Source organism: Sarcophilus harrisii, chromosome 5 (assembly GCF_902635505.1).
Source record: "Sarcophilus harrisii chromosome 5, mSarHar1.11, whole genome shotgun sequence".
Classification (NCBI taxonomy): Eukaryota; Metazoa; Chordata; class Mammalia; order Dasyuromorphia; family Dasyuridae; genus Sarcophilus; species Sarcophilus harrisii.
Genome location: NC_045430.1, coordinates 152,500,189 through 152,512,807, shown reverse-complemented (window position 1 = coordinate 152,512,807; position 12,619 = coordinate 152,500,189). Strand labels below are relative to the sequence as shown.

Below are 12,619 nucleotides of genomic sequence, written 5' to 3'. Positions count from 1 at the left end.
TTGAATTGGAAGGTAGGATTCTTCTCCAGAGAAGTCTGTAATTTTCTCAATTAATTTCCAGAGAAATAAATGGAGCATGAACTTTAAAAAGGAAAGGATGCCTTATAAAACATAAACCTCATTTCAATAGTACAGAATGGTGGTTGCTATTGAAAACCAGAGCTAAAGTGATAGAAGATACAATTTAATAAGATTAACCAAGAGTTTTTCATAATTATGAATAGTAGTAGTAGTTAATAGGATATTGCTACTTTATAGTGACCTAAAATTTCATTTAGTTTCTCTTTTGGTTTTATTTCTTCCCTCCTTGTTTTGTAAGAGTACAGAGACTCTTATATTAATTTGAAATTCGTTTTCTCAAAAAGTTCATTAAAGAAGTGTAATAGTGTTCCTGGCAAGGAATGTAGCTAGCGAGGGAGGATTTTGTTTTGGTTTCTTTCCCAAAGCAGCAAGGAACTAAATATAAAAATTAGAAAAATAGCTCATTCTCCTCCCCCTAGTTGAGAATTATAAAATGGCCAACCTACTGTGATGCAATGTTCTTGCCAATCTGAGCAATGTAGGTCTGATAGGTCATTAGTTTTGTTTTTGTTTTTTTTGCCACATTTGTGATTTAGCCTTTGATTCCTCCCCACCTTTTAGTCGATAATGACAGTATCCTATGCCAAACATCATGCTAATCATTTAAAATAGAAAGGTATGTAACATAAACCCAGCCCTTGAAGATCTTACAACCCTATATCTATATCCTGGTGACACAAAAAAATAACCAACTTCGTTGCTTTTGGGTGTTGTCCCTACAATGATATTGGAGAAGGAAGGTATGTGACTCCAGTCTGTCATCCAAAATGTCAGTAGTAATTATGTCCAGTTTAAAGTGGTTGTAAACTTGTAAGTCTTTTGTCCCATATACTTTTTGTCCCATATATGTTTTTAGGATAGAATAGTTTCAAGTCTTAGGACAAAAGAAATAAAGAGTAGAAAATTAGGAAATACTTCTGAAGAATTTAATAAAACATTTCAGGGATTTTCTGGAGTAGAAATATTAGAGAAGGTCCTGATAGAATGAATATTTTTCAATCTACTCTTTATTTCCCCCAAGCTCATACATACCACAGCTTTGTTTCTGTATCCTGTGTTTTTGGCTTTCATTAAAATTAAATTTTTTCTTAAAGAATTGACCATCCATATAGCCAAGTTTTTTTTATTTAATGATATTACTCACTAATTATATATATGTATCTCATGTTCTTACTTAGATCAACCAACCACATATGAGTCATGAAAACATGAAAGGTTTTGTTTCCTTTTATAAAGAGAAACCTGAATGTAGAAGATTAGTTAATTAACAAGCATTACTTAACAACCTTTTTATATCATGTTACTTACCTGCTCAAGAATATACTGTCCACTGCATCAGATTCCAACTCTTCATCCTGGTCCATGAAGCATTTCTTTAATGAGAATAGTCTGCTTTGAACTCTCTATTCTTTGATGCCTTTTGCTTTTGCCTATAGTTAAGTTAGTACTTTTTGCTATGTTTCTCTGTCCTCCATTTTTGTAAACTGCTGTTTGGCATCTTATCATAGCCATGTGCTTTATTCAACACTGTATTGCTCACTCATTGTTTCGTGTGTATGTCTAATGTCCTCAACTAAATTAATTAGATTTTAAGTGCTATCCATGAGCAGGGACTGTTTTATACTTCTTTTATAGTGACGGCACTGCCAGTAATTCTTCCCCTAGAAACCTGTCACTTTAATTCAGTCATCCTGCTTCTAAGCATATGTCTAGTAGAATTTCCCTCCCAACTCTTTAGCCACCACTCCATAGCCTCACTAGCCACTTTATACTTTCCTACTCCCTGCCCCACTCCACGCTTCCTTCCTTCCTTAGGCTCCTGCTCACTTGATGGGCGACTCTCTCTCTAGGACCATAATTTTAGGAAAAATGCCAACTGGGTTTTAATTCACTACTGAGTGTCAGCCATTTCCTCTACAACCTTGCTCCTATATGAGTACATCTCAACTTTCTACATCTCCTGCCCTTTTCCAGAATCATGATCAAATCAACTATCACATTTCCAGGAGACCAGGTCTTTGTCTCAGGGTATCAAATTTGGAGAGTATTACGCAGTGACAGCATTTATAGTCCACCAGTGATAAAACAATAGAACTTAACATATGTTTTTTCTTCTGAATCTGAGCCTTCATTGGGATAGGAAATATTGTCTATCGATACAGATCAGAAACTATTCTACAATTTAAGGTTTTAAGATTATTGCTTGTGGCTCTGGGAGATGAAGTGAATTTCCTAAGATTCCATAATCAGAATGTGAAGGCAGGATCTGAACCTTAGTTATATTGATTCCAAAGTTGGCTTTCTTTCCATTATATCATCCTGTCTTTTACTAGGATCTCTTTAGCACAAATAATTAATTAAAATAGGAAGCTATTGGATTACAGTCTGGTGTGAGCTCCTTCCTGATTCTACCCATGTTCTACAACAGTCTCCCAAAATGTATTGTGCTGATGTCTCAGGTTTTCTTTACTCTTACCCCCACTATATACACACACATACACATACACATACACACACATACACATAATATATATATGTGCCTTTTCTCTCCATTCCTCCTCTTCTCCCAACTTGCCTGAAAAGATAATTCAATTGTTTTTTATCCTAGGCATAGTTTATGGCATTTGTCCTGGGTACAAAATATTTCTAATTAGGATTTTGTGATTTACAATATGTAAATTAAGCATAATTTACACGAGCCTTTTTCATTGAATGGGGTCAAATCTTTAAAATAATTCATAAGTAAAACTTTAATTGCAGCAGAACAGAAATGCTTTGAAGAACATGGGAAGTTATCACTTGTCTTGATTTTGTGAAAAGTGTCCCATCTTAAATCTAAATTTTATCTAGATGGAATAATGGAAGGAGATAGACTTTCCTGCCTTCCAGGTTGCTCCTGATGACCAGAAATCCCAATATTAATAACAATAGAAGCTGTTGAAAGAACACTGAACTCGGAATAACTGGATTTGAATCCCTAATCTACCTGTCATGTAATCATGAATAAATAACAAATCTTTGAGCCTCAGTTTCCTGTTAAATTTGTCTAATAATATTTGTACTCTCTCACAATATTTTTGTGATTAACAAATGAATAAAGAATTTTAAAAATCTTAAAGATCCATGCTAATCTCAGTTGATGAGACATAGCTTTAAAATTGAATTTTTTACCCTTAAATTTACTAGCAAACTTTAGAACATTCAAAGTACTACCAAATGTTGAATTCAAATGACCAATCTCACCTTATTTTGATTTTTATGTGAGAACACATTTAATCCTTCTTTATAGTAAAAATGTGGTTTTTACAATGCTGCCCTTCACAAGCAGAAGTGAAATTATTGGTCAGTCATCTTGGCTACTTTTCTTTCCTGTACTACCCTTTTAAATACTAAAAGTTGACCTGAATATATGCTTGAATTACCTTCTTGTATTTTTCTGATAAAAGAGAATGTTATCCCTTTAGTGTGACTCTGAAATCCTTACTTACACTTTCCTTTTACTGCACATATCTCCCCTGCTGCTAGCAATTTCCTCATTGAATATGAGACATCTTGTTCATAAGTCCCGAAGTGTTTGTTGTGTACATTAAATATTTTTGTCCAGAGTCAGTCACAACCCTGCAACATCCACCTCAGTTCTGATCTTGAATATTAAATCATAGAGAGCCTTTCTTCCTGAATAGTGGTGGGGTGTATATGTGTGTTTCTTTTCAGAGAGTACTGTTGCTCTAGTAAGTGATAAAAACCCACTCTTAGTGGCTGCTGTCCAGCTGGGTGCTATTCCAGAATCGGATCAAAGCCAACTCTAATTATTTTCAAGGTTTCTTAATAACAGTAAAGTGACATGTGGACCAATGACTGAATATTAATTTCCTCTTAATAACAAGGAGGTCCGGAGTATTTCATTGCTACTGGAAGTAAAAACCATTAAGTCACTGTAATCTACAGAGAGATACTGGCTGGCATAAAACTTCTCCGGATGTCAGTTGTGGATGAGAGTGCAGGATGTTTACAACTGTCTATGAAATCTTTTCCTATATTCTTAATAAAAAGTTTTTATTTCAATAACATGAAAAAAGACAACAAAACATAATTTGGGTCTCTCTAATAAGAAATTAATGATAGATATAGTGCTTTGGACCCTACTAATAGGGAATGATATAATTCTTTTCCAGGATATTTTGGGAGAGGGGTCCAGGTTTCTTATCTAAATGGCATAGAAAATTACCATTGAGGAAATCCATATATCCAAAGATCAACATGTTCTGGGGCATCTTAGAAAACTGCCCTTGAGCAGTGAGAGGTAAAATGATTGTTCTAATAATGCCAGTATGTAGTCAGAACTTGAACTCCAAAGGACAATTCTCTTTCTATTAGATTATACTGCCTCTTATTTTGTATGTATATATTTATGGAATTAATTTAAATTGATAGTGCTTTGGGGAAAGAACTTGTTTACTTTTGTACAACTTATAAAAAGTGCTTTTCTTTGTATATTATACTATTGGTTCAAATGTAGGAACACTTTACCTCCAAATTTGAATTCTATAAAGCCCATTTTAGGATATAAGTATATGTTTTGGCTTATCTTTAGGAAGGTTTATATCGTGGGCAGGAGGAATCTTTATACAATACTGCAAAGGAAGTTGTTGCCTTATTTAATAGAAGATTGTTTTTAGTCCCTTGTATGTTTTATTCTATATCACATGGAAACAAAAATGTTAATAATGAATTATCTTTATTTATTCATTAAAGCAAATGTTTTAAGGCCCATTAGCAATGAGGAGGAAAATTTGCTCTCAGTTCCAGACAAAGTTGTTTATTAAGTAGAACTAATAATGAAAATAGATGATTAGTATAGTGCCTAGCTCATAATGGGAGCTTAATAAATGTTGGTTGATTGCTTCACAAAGCAATAGCAATGGATTCTCTTTCACTAGAGAGCTTCAGATGGAGTCTAGATGATCAGTTTTGGAGGACGTTGTCAAAGGAATCCCTGCTTAGATATCAGTGGATTAAATGACTTCTAAGATCCCTTCTAGTCTTGAGGGTTTTTTTTTTAAATTTTTGATTATGCATCACATTATGCTTGGTTATTCAAGTATGTACTTAGAAGTGACAAAACAGCATGTCCTTCAAAACTTGATTCAAAATTCAATCTTTCTTCTTCTCCATCCAAATTAGTTTTTTTGTACATAAATCCTTTAGAAGACATATTTGGTTAAAAAAAAAGAATGGAAATTACTACGACCTTTACATTTTATCATTTTCTTTTTAAGTTGACAATCTAGTGATATAGCTACTTCTCTCTCCAGCCTACTTTCATGTTCTATAATTATGCAAACCAAGATCGTATATAAAGCAAAAGAAAATCATTTCATTTCTTATGGCAGCTGTCAATGTTCTCTTTGCTGTTCTCTTTTCTGTCCTAAGGGAATGAATTCTGTATGTAGAGAATATTCTGTGAGCCGATAGTCAGTGGTACATTTTGGATCAGTTCTAGGGCTTCTACTATGATATTCTGTTTGATTTATTCCATGGAAAATTCAGATTCTTCAGATCAAATAGAGATGGGGGAATCAACCAGTGCTTCCACTTAGGCATAATTTGGCTGCTGACCATAACTGCCAAGTTACAAGTGTTCTTGTGGAAAATGGCAAGGTTAAAGAAAGTAGAAAGCCAAATGGGAAGAAGTGTTCCCATAGTATTTTCAGCAGACTTTCTTCCAAGAAGTTACTCAAGTTTACTGATCAGCAGTCTGGATATCCAATGAATTTTGTATTGAGACCATTATTCAGGTATCAACTCTCCGAAAGATTATGTATACTACAGAATGTACACTTAAAGAAAAAAGTAATTCCTTTACATAATAATAACCTTGCAGAAAAAAACAAAAATATGCATTTTAAAATTAACATTAAAATCTTAAAAGTTCATAAACTCTGCTTTAAAAAAACTTCAATCCTATAATTTTTCTTATGGAAAAAAATTGACCATTAATTATATTATGGCCTACACATGGGAAAATATCCATTTATAGAGACTTTGTTAAATAGGCTTTGCCAAAGTTTAGGCAATCATGTGAGGGGATTCAAAACTATTAAAACTAATTAATACTAATAAATGAAACGAATTAGAATATAATGAAATCAACAAATTGAAACTTTCAGGGAAACTAATTCATATGCCTTTTGGACTCGTCAAAACAGGGAAGTTTCTCAAAATCTGAGGCACCTTCTGTTGGGTTTATGTTTTTGTTTATTCTTTTTATTCAGTGATAACATGACATCTGCTTTGTTTTCAAAGTAGTTGACACTTCAGTTTATTTTAAGTGGTGCTAAGTGCTTTTTAAAAAAGCAAATGAATACTTGTCTTAGAAATAGTAGTAAGTCTTCCTCCTTTACTTTTATTTCATCACCTTCCAAATCCTTCAGAATCCTGAAATGTTCTTATCTTTCCCCCCCAAAAAATCTTTTTCCTCTTCATCTCTTCTATGCTTATATACATACTTAAAACTCTTTTATCTTAGAATAAAAGCTTTCCCATAACCCAGTTATTCTCACAAACCACAATCCTATTCATCTATTTCCTTTTGCTGTCCACGTTCTTTAAAAAGCAGTCCATACTCATTGCCTCCATTCCTGTATCAAGTCATTTTTTATCTTTGACAATGTGGCTTTTACCTCATCATTTTGCTTATATTGTTCAACTGAAGATCACCTAAGCTTTTTCTTAGTACCTTCTTATAAACTCTCGACAGCATTTGATATTGTTGACCATGGCTGTCTTGTTTTTCAGAGTTCTCCGCTAATTTGGTTCTGCTCTTACCTCACTGGCTAGCCCTTTTGTTTCCTTTGACATTTTCTCTTCCAATATCCACTCCTTAAATATAGGAATTCCCTAAGATTTTGTTCTTAGAATTCCTCTCTCTTTAGATTTTTATTCAATTCCCCACCCCAATCCCATTAAAAGTTCCTCAAAGGAAGGGACTATGCCAGTGTTCAGCTATAATATTTAAAGAATCTGCAGTTTCATCAATTCCTGTGTTCCTTCTACTTCTGCAAATTATGAGTCTTCAATTTCTTTTCTTTTTGGAGAAGCTGGGGAGGCCATTGGCATTAAGTGATTTGCCCAAAATCATGCAACTTAAGTATCAAATCTTCCTGACTTCAGGGCCAGTTTATCCACTGTGAATCTAGCTGCTCTGTCTTCAATTTTATAAGTGTTTTTCAAGAGTTTCTATAGCTGAAAAAGATTCATTACCTGGTAGCCAATCTCACTAAATTTAGGTATTGAAACTAGTTTAGGTTGATTCTTAGATGACAGAAATGCAATTGATTATCCCCTATGCAAGTCCTTTCCAGCTCAAAGGGCTATTTAGAGTTTTATGTTTCTTTCCTTTGTATAATTTTTGAAGACTCAGGTTAGATCTATATTTTGACAGGCTTCAGAGAAGGATGTTAACAAAGGAAATATTACAGCACTATAATGTATACACCTTTCAGCCATTTGTGTTTTCTAATCATATACACATATGTATACCTATACATGTGCGTATGCATATATGTATATTACATATTTACATATATTTGTATATGTATATATACATAATAAAACATGACAAAAACTCATAGTAGATTACAATTCTTTGAAACATTAGTCCCCCTTGGACTTTTTCTTTTTAAATACACTTTTATTTATCTTATTAAGCATTTCCAATTACAAGGAAAAAATTTTAACTATCATTTAAAAAATTTAGTTCCAAATTCCCTGTCCCCTTTTTGAGAAGTCCAGTAATTTGATGTTAATTATATATGTTGATATGATTATATATAGAAAACATATTTTCTCATTAACCATGTTGTAAAAGAAAATATAGCCAAAAAGAATTAAAAAAAATAGTGTGCTTTATTTTAAAGTATGCTTCTATCTGCATTTAGAGTTCATCAGTTCTCTATCTGGAGATGGACAGCATTTTTCACAATGAGTCCATTGGATTTGTATTGGTTCTTTGTTTTGATTGGAGTTTCTCAGATTTTCACAGTTCATCATCCTCAGAATTCTTTCTGGGCTTTTGTCCAATTCACATTTTTTCCTTGAAGCTTGGCTTGTAACTCTTTTGATATCATTGTTTTCTAAATTTGTATCTTGAACTTCCCTCTCATCATAGTAACTTTTTACATTTAGTTTCTTTTTTAGTTTTTTAGTTTGTTAATTTTTTTATCCTATTTCTTAATTTTGAACTTTACCTTAAAGTTGACTTTTGTTCCTTTCATGAGGATAGGAGTAGGAGGAAACACTATCTCTAACATTAAGGTTTTTTTTTTTTTAAATTGCTATTTTCAGATCAAGTTTGGGGGAGGGTACTGTTGGAAGTTTTTGGTTCAAAGTTCTATGATCAAGGGAGAACAATTTATCTGCACTCTTGTCCTTATTAGGTAAGAGCCCCTAATCCTTTACTGCTGCAATTGATAATGCTGCCAGGGGCTACTACTCCTTTGGAACCAAAAGTGATAGTGTTTCTTAGAATCCCTGGTCCCTTGGAACCAGAAATGATATTGATCCTCAGGGGCCTTGTTCCCTCTTGACTGAAAGTACTCCTCCCAGTCTTTAAACTATGATCTTAAAGTGAATATAGACAATGAAGTCACTACACAGTTGGTCTTGGGGGCTCTTGCTCACTCAAAAATGAAAGTCCTCTTCTCTGCCCTTGAACCAACCACCAGAGGTGGGTACCAACAGTGGAATTGTCAAACCACATCTTGGAAGTTTTGGATTCTTTTCAAGATAGTTACCAGAAGTACCAAAATAATTTCATTCTTTCCCTATAGAATGATCTAATAACAAGAACCCTAAGAATTTGTTCAAATGAATATATAATCAGATTATTCTTTATTTCAATGAGATTTCTTATAATGGAAATATTTATCAATGGATAGGAGCCATTTACAATTATCTTAAAGATGGATGGAAAGAGTTTTTGAGGTAAGCCAATAAGTCATGTCTGTGTTTCATAATATATGTTTGATCCAAGAAGGAACAAAGTAAAATTTCTCGTTGTTTTTGTTGGTCAGATATTTGAGTCATATTCAAGAGAAGGTATTAGAAAAAGCTTTCAACAGAATTATTAAAAGCTTAGTTAGAGAAAACACTTGAGAGTCTCCTTTAGAGATCAATTGTTCTATGGCAAAAGAAAAATATATAACCTAAGAAACCTGACTCCTTTAATTTTTCTGCCACAGAGAATGATGAGATTTATTTGGCTTGATATTTGCAATATATTTCTTGAAGGTAAATTTTCAGTGTATTGCACACAGATGATTACTATTACTATAATATTCATACTACTAATAATAAAATAATTTTTATTAGTAATAAAAACATACTACTACTCAGAACAATGGCCTAATGTTCTACTCATGATGCCAAAAAAATCATATCTTTCTGTTTTTACCCAAGAAAAATTAATGTCCTTTATACTTTAAAAGAATTAGCTGGCTGTGTTGGTTTATGTAGCTATTTGTATTTGGAAGTTAATTTAGACTCCAGGGGTAAATTAGCTATTAGGAACAACATAGACACTTTAACTAATTTCCCAAATAAATACACTGGCTCCTTTACTTAATCTTGCTTGAGCTAATAGAACAGAGGAGAAACTATTCAATTTTCACTCCCTCTGACCTACAAGAGCAATGAAAAGTTTTGTAAGGATTTCAAAAAGAGAACATCATTTTGATTAACACTTAGACTTGGTCTTAGAAACATTAATTAAAATCCATATTTTCCTTTTATTATTAAAATGAATAATAAAAGATAATTCTAAATGTCACAGTCTTATTAGAATATGCCTGAAATTTCAGAAACTAATAAGTTTGGATTATCTCTTATTTAATTAAAATATGTTAAATATTTGTAATTTAGATCTTGGTGTATTTAATAGAGCAGCAATTCTAAGAAAAGAAACAATTTACATAATCTAAATCTAATGAAGCAACAAATTAGAAAAGGAACATTTCTCTAAAATGACTAAAAATCAGTTAGCAAAAAATGGTTTATTAATTTTTCCCTGTACAATTTGTAAATGATGTTTATGTATTTCAATTGTATGTTTTAACTTAAATGTTATAAAGGAATGAGTCTCATTGATCTATGCCTTCATTTATGAGCATAATGCCAACTTTAACATAGTTTTTCCTCCTGAATATATTAAAACTTCACTTTTCAGATGAAAATTGAAATTTGAAAGAATTGAGATCATACTTTCTATAAAATTTCTAGGGACCCACACAAGCTTTCAATAAAAAGAGGTTTATGCAAAGTTAGAAACCAACAGTATATTCTAAGAACCAGGGCAAATGAAGTAAGTTTAAATTTTCACTGTGAGAAAAGTGAAGATTTTTTTCCCTAGCTTCTTCAGGACTTCTCCTAGCCCCAATTATGATTCATTCAAACAACATTTATTCATTGAGAGCCTGTTATGTTTATTGTCCTGTGCTAGGGCCAATATAATTAACACATAAATACATTTATAACCCTAAAGAAAATGCTATGTTGTAAAGAAAATGCTAACTTCTTAAACTTGGCTTAGCAATCTTAAATGGTATTGTCAGAAATTAAAAAAAAACTGGTTTTCATTCATGCTATTCAAAACAATCTTATATTTTATTAGAATACATCCTTAGTAAGTACAATATCTTGAAGAGAAATTGGTTTGGGAGAGGGATATGTGTAATTTGACTTGACATCATTATTCCAAACAGTTTTTATACTGAGTTATATAACCCTGGAATTCATAGATTATTTTTGTTGTTATATTTATTAGCAGAAGTCTTTACTCAGATTGTTTTTGCATAATTTGTCTCTTATTCATGAACATGGATTGAAAGGAAAAATACTGTCTAATTATGGATTCTGATTAGTTGTATCCCACCTAATTTAGATTTCATTGCATTTCTTTTATTTTTTTAACTTTAGGCTTCTCATGATGGTTTGTTTAGAACAGTCTTTCTTCCCAGGTGCCTTGAATTTCTTCCCTTTTGTTTCAAAGCTCCCTGTAAATCCTCCCCCTAACTTTTAAAAAATTTTCCAGATTCCTTTTAACATTACTGGACTTGGTCTTTTAATTAGTAATTCATGGCTTAATTGTATTTGACCTGTTTTAGGTTACAGATGATTCCCCATAGTGATTTTTGTATTTATGTGACTGATTATCAAGCATGCTATCTTCCTGTAAAACGACATAACTAGAATTGGATGAATTCTTTTTCCTTTGTCTTTTTGATCTCTCTCTGTAAAATTGCACATTATTATTTAGGAGTAGTTCATTCATTTACTGGAACTTGTATTACTTTTTTTCTGTTGCTTGTGTTTCCTTTGAGATATGCTCACAATTTCCTTAATGCAATAATAGCATGTAATTAGCTCATGGTATTTGATAGCTATCTAAATCCCTTTTTTCACGTTTACTGGGCAAGTGGAATAGAATCTTTATAATATTAACCAACCAACTAAAATTGACTTTTAAGCCTATTCTATGTGTCTTCTTTCATAGGAATCTGTATTAAGATACTGTTCCCACGGAGCAATATTTGCTGAAGATTCCTCCTTGAGGTAATCTGTCTGAGAAAACTTCAAACTCAGCAGACAGTGAGGGACCTGCAAAGGTTAGTCCTTTATGTTCTCTATAAGTAAGTAAGGTATAGGATTTTCTGTCTATCTAGAAAAAATGGAAATGGTTAATTGTTTGTTCTCTTAAACCCCTCTCTGTTCTCTAAGAAAGTACTTAATAGTCTAGTATTTTCATGTATTTTTCCATTGTACCTATCATTGGGATTTTTATCTTCCTTTGGTCCTTTGTAGCAGATTTTAAGAAGGGAATCATTTGTGTCTTGATGCCGTTGCTCTTACAAAGTTCTGAGGTTGGATTCCTGACCAAATGAATTCTTAAACAGAAAAATACATCTCTTTGTATATTTTCCCTATACAAGTAGAAATTGTTAATACATTCTATCAGACATTTATAACTCGACCTTACAAGCACCTGTATGCTTTCCAAATTATTTTTACTTCCATACTTCTATTGATTATCATAGCTTGGGACTGCTTGGAGCTGGTTGGGGCAACAGAGAAAGTGTTGGACTGTGACAGGGAGTTGAATTCACATACTAGCTCAGTTATTTCTCAGTTGGGTGACTCTGGACAAGTCATTTTAATCTCTCTTAGTCTTATTTTCTTCACCTGAACAATGGTGATGCTAACGATAGCATACACCTCCCTGAGTTGGTATGAAAATCAAATGAGTTATCAAATACGAAAAGCTTTACAAATCTTACACCACAATATAGTTGTTGTTAAAGTTGTTATTATTAATACTGAATGGTCCCTATTTTTGCTTTTTATTTCAATCTCTCTTTGCATTAAAATAAGAATTTGTTAACTTTCACTTATATACATTTGCATTTGCATTTCTCTCTGACTTGCCATATTATTTGTTTTGTTGTTTTGTGATTAATATTTTGTTTTCTTGGCATTATTGATT

At 32.5% G+C, this 12,619-nt stretch overlaps 1 protein-coding gene across 38 annotated transcripts in view; it reads left to right on the top strand.

Moving 5' to 3' along the window:
• Positions 1–12,619, top strand: part of NRCAM (neuronal cell adhesion molecule) — a 315,510-nt gene that overhangs the window by 72,940 nt on the left and 229,951 nt on the right. For all 38 annotated transcript variants that reach the window (XM_031938769.1, XM_031938804.1, XM_031938768.1 and 35 more), the window contains exon 2: positions 11,633–11,744. The gene's annotated coding sequence lies outside the window, so the exon portion shown is untranslated. The remainder of the gene's footprint in view (positions 1–11,632; positions 11,745–12,619) is intronic.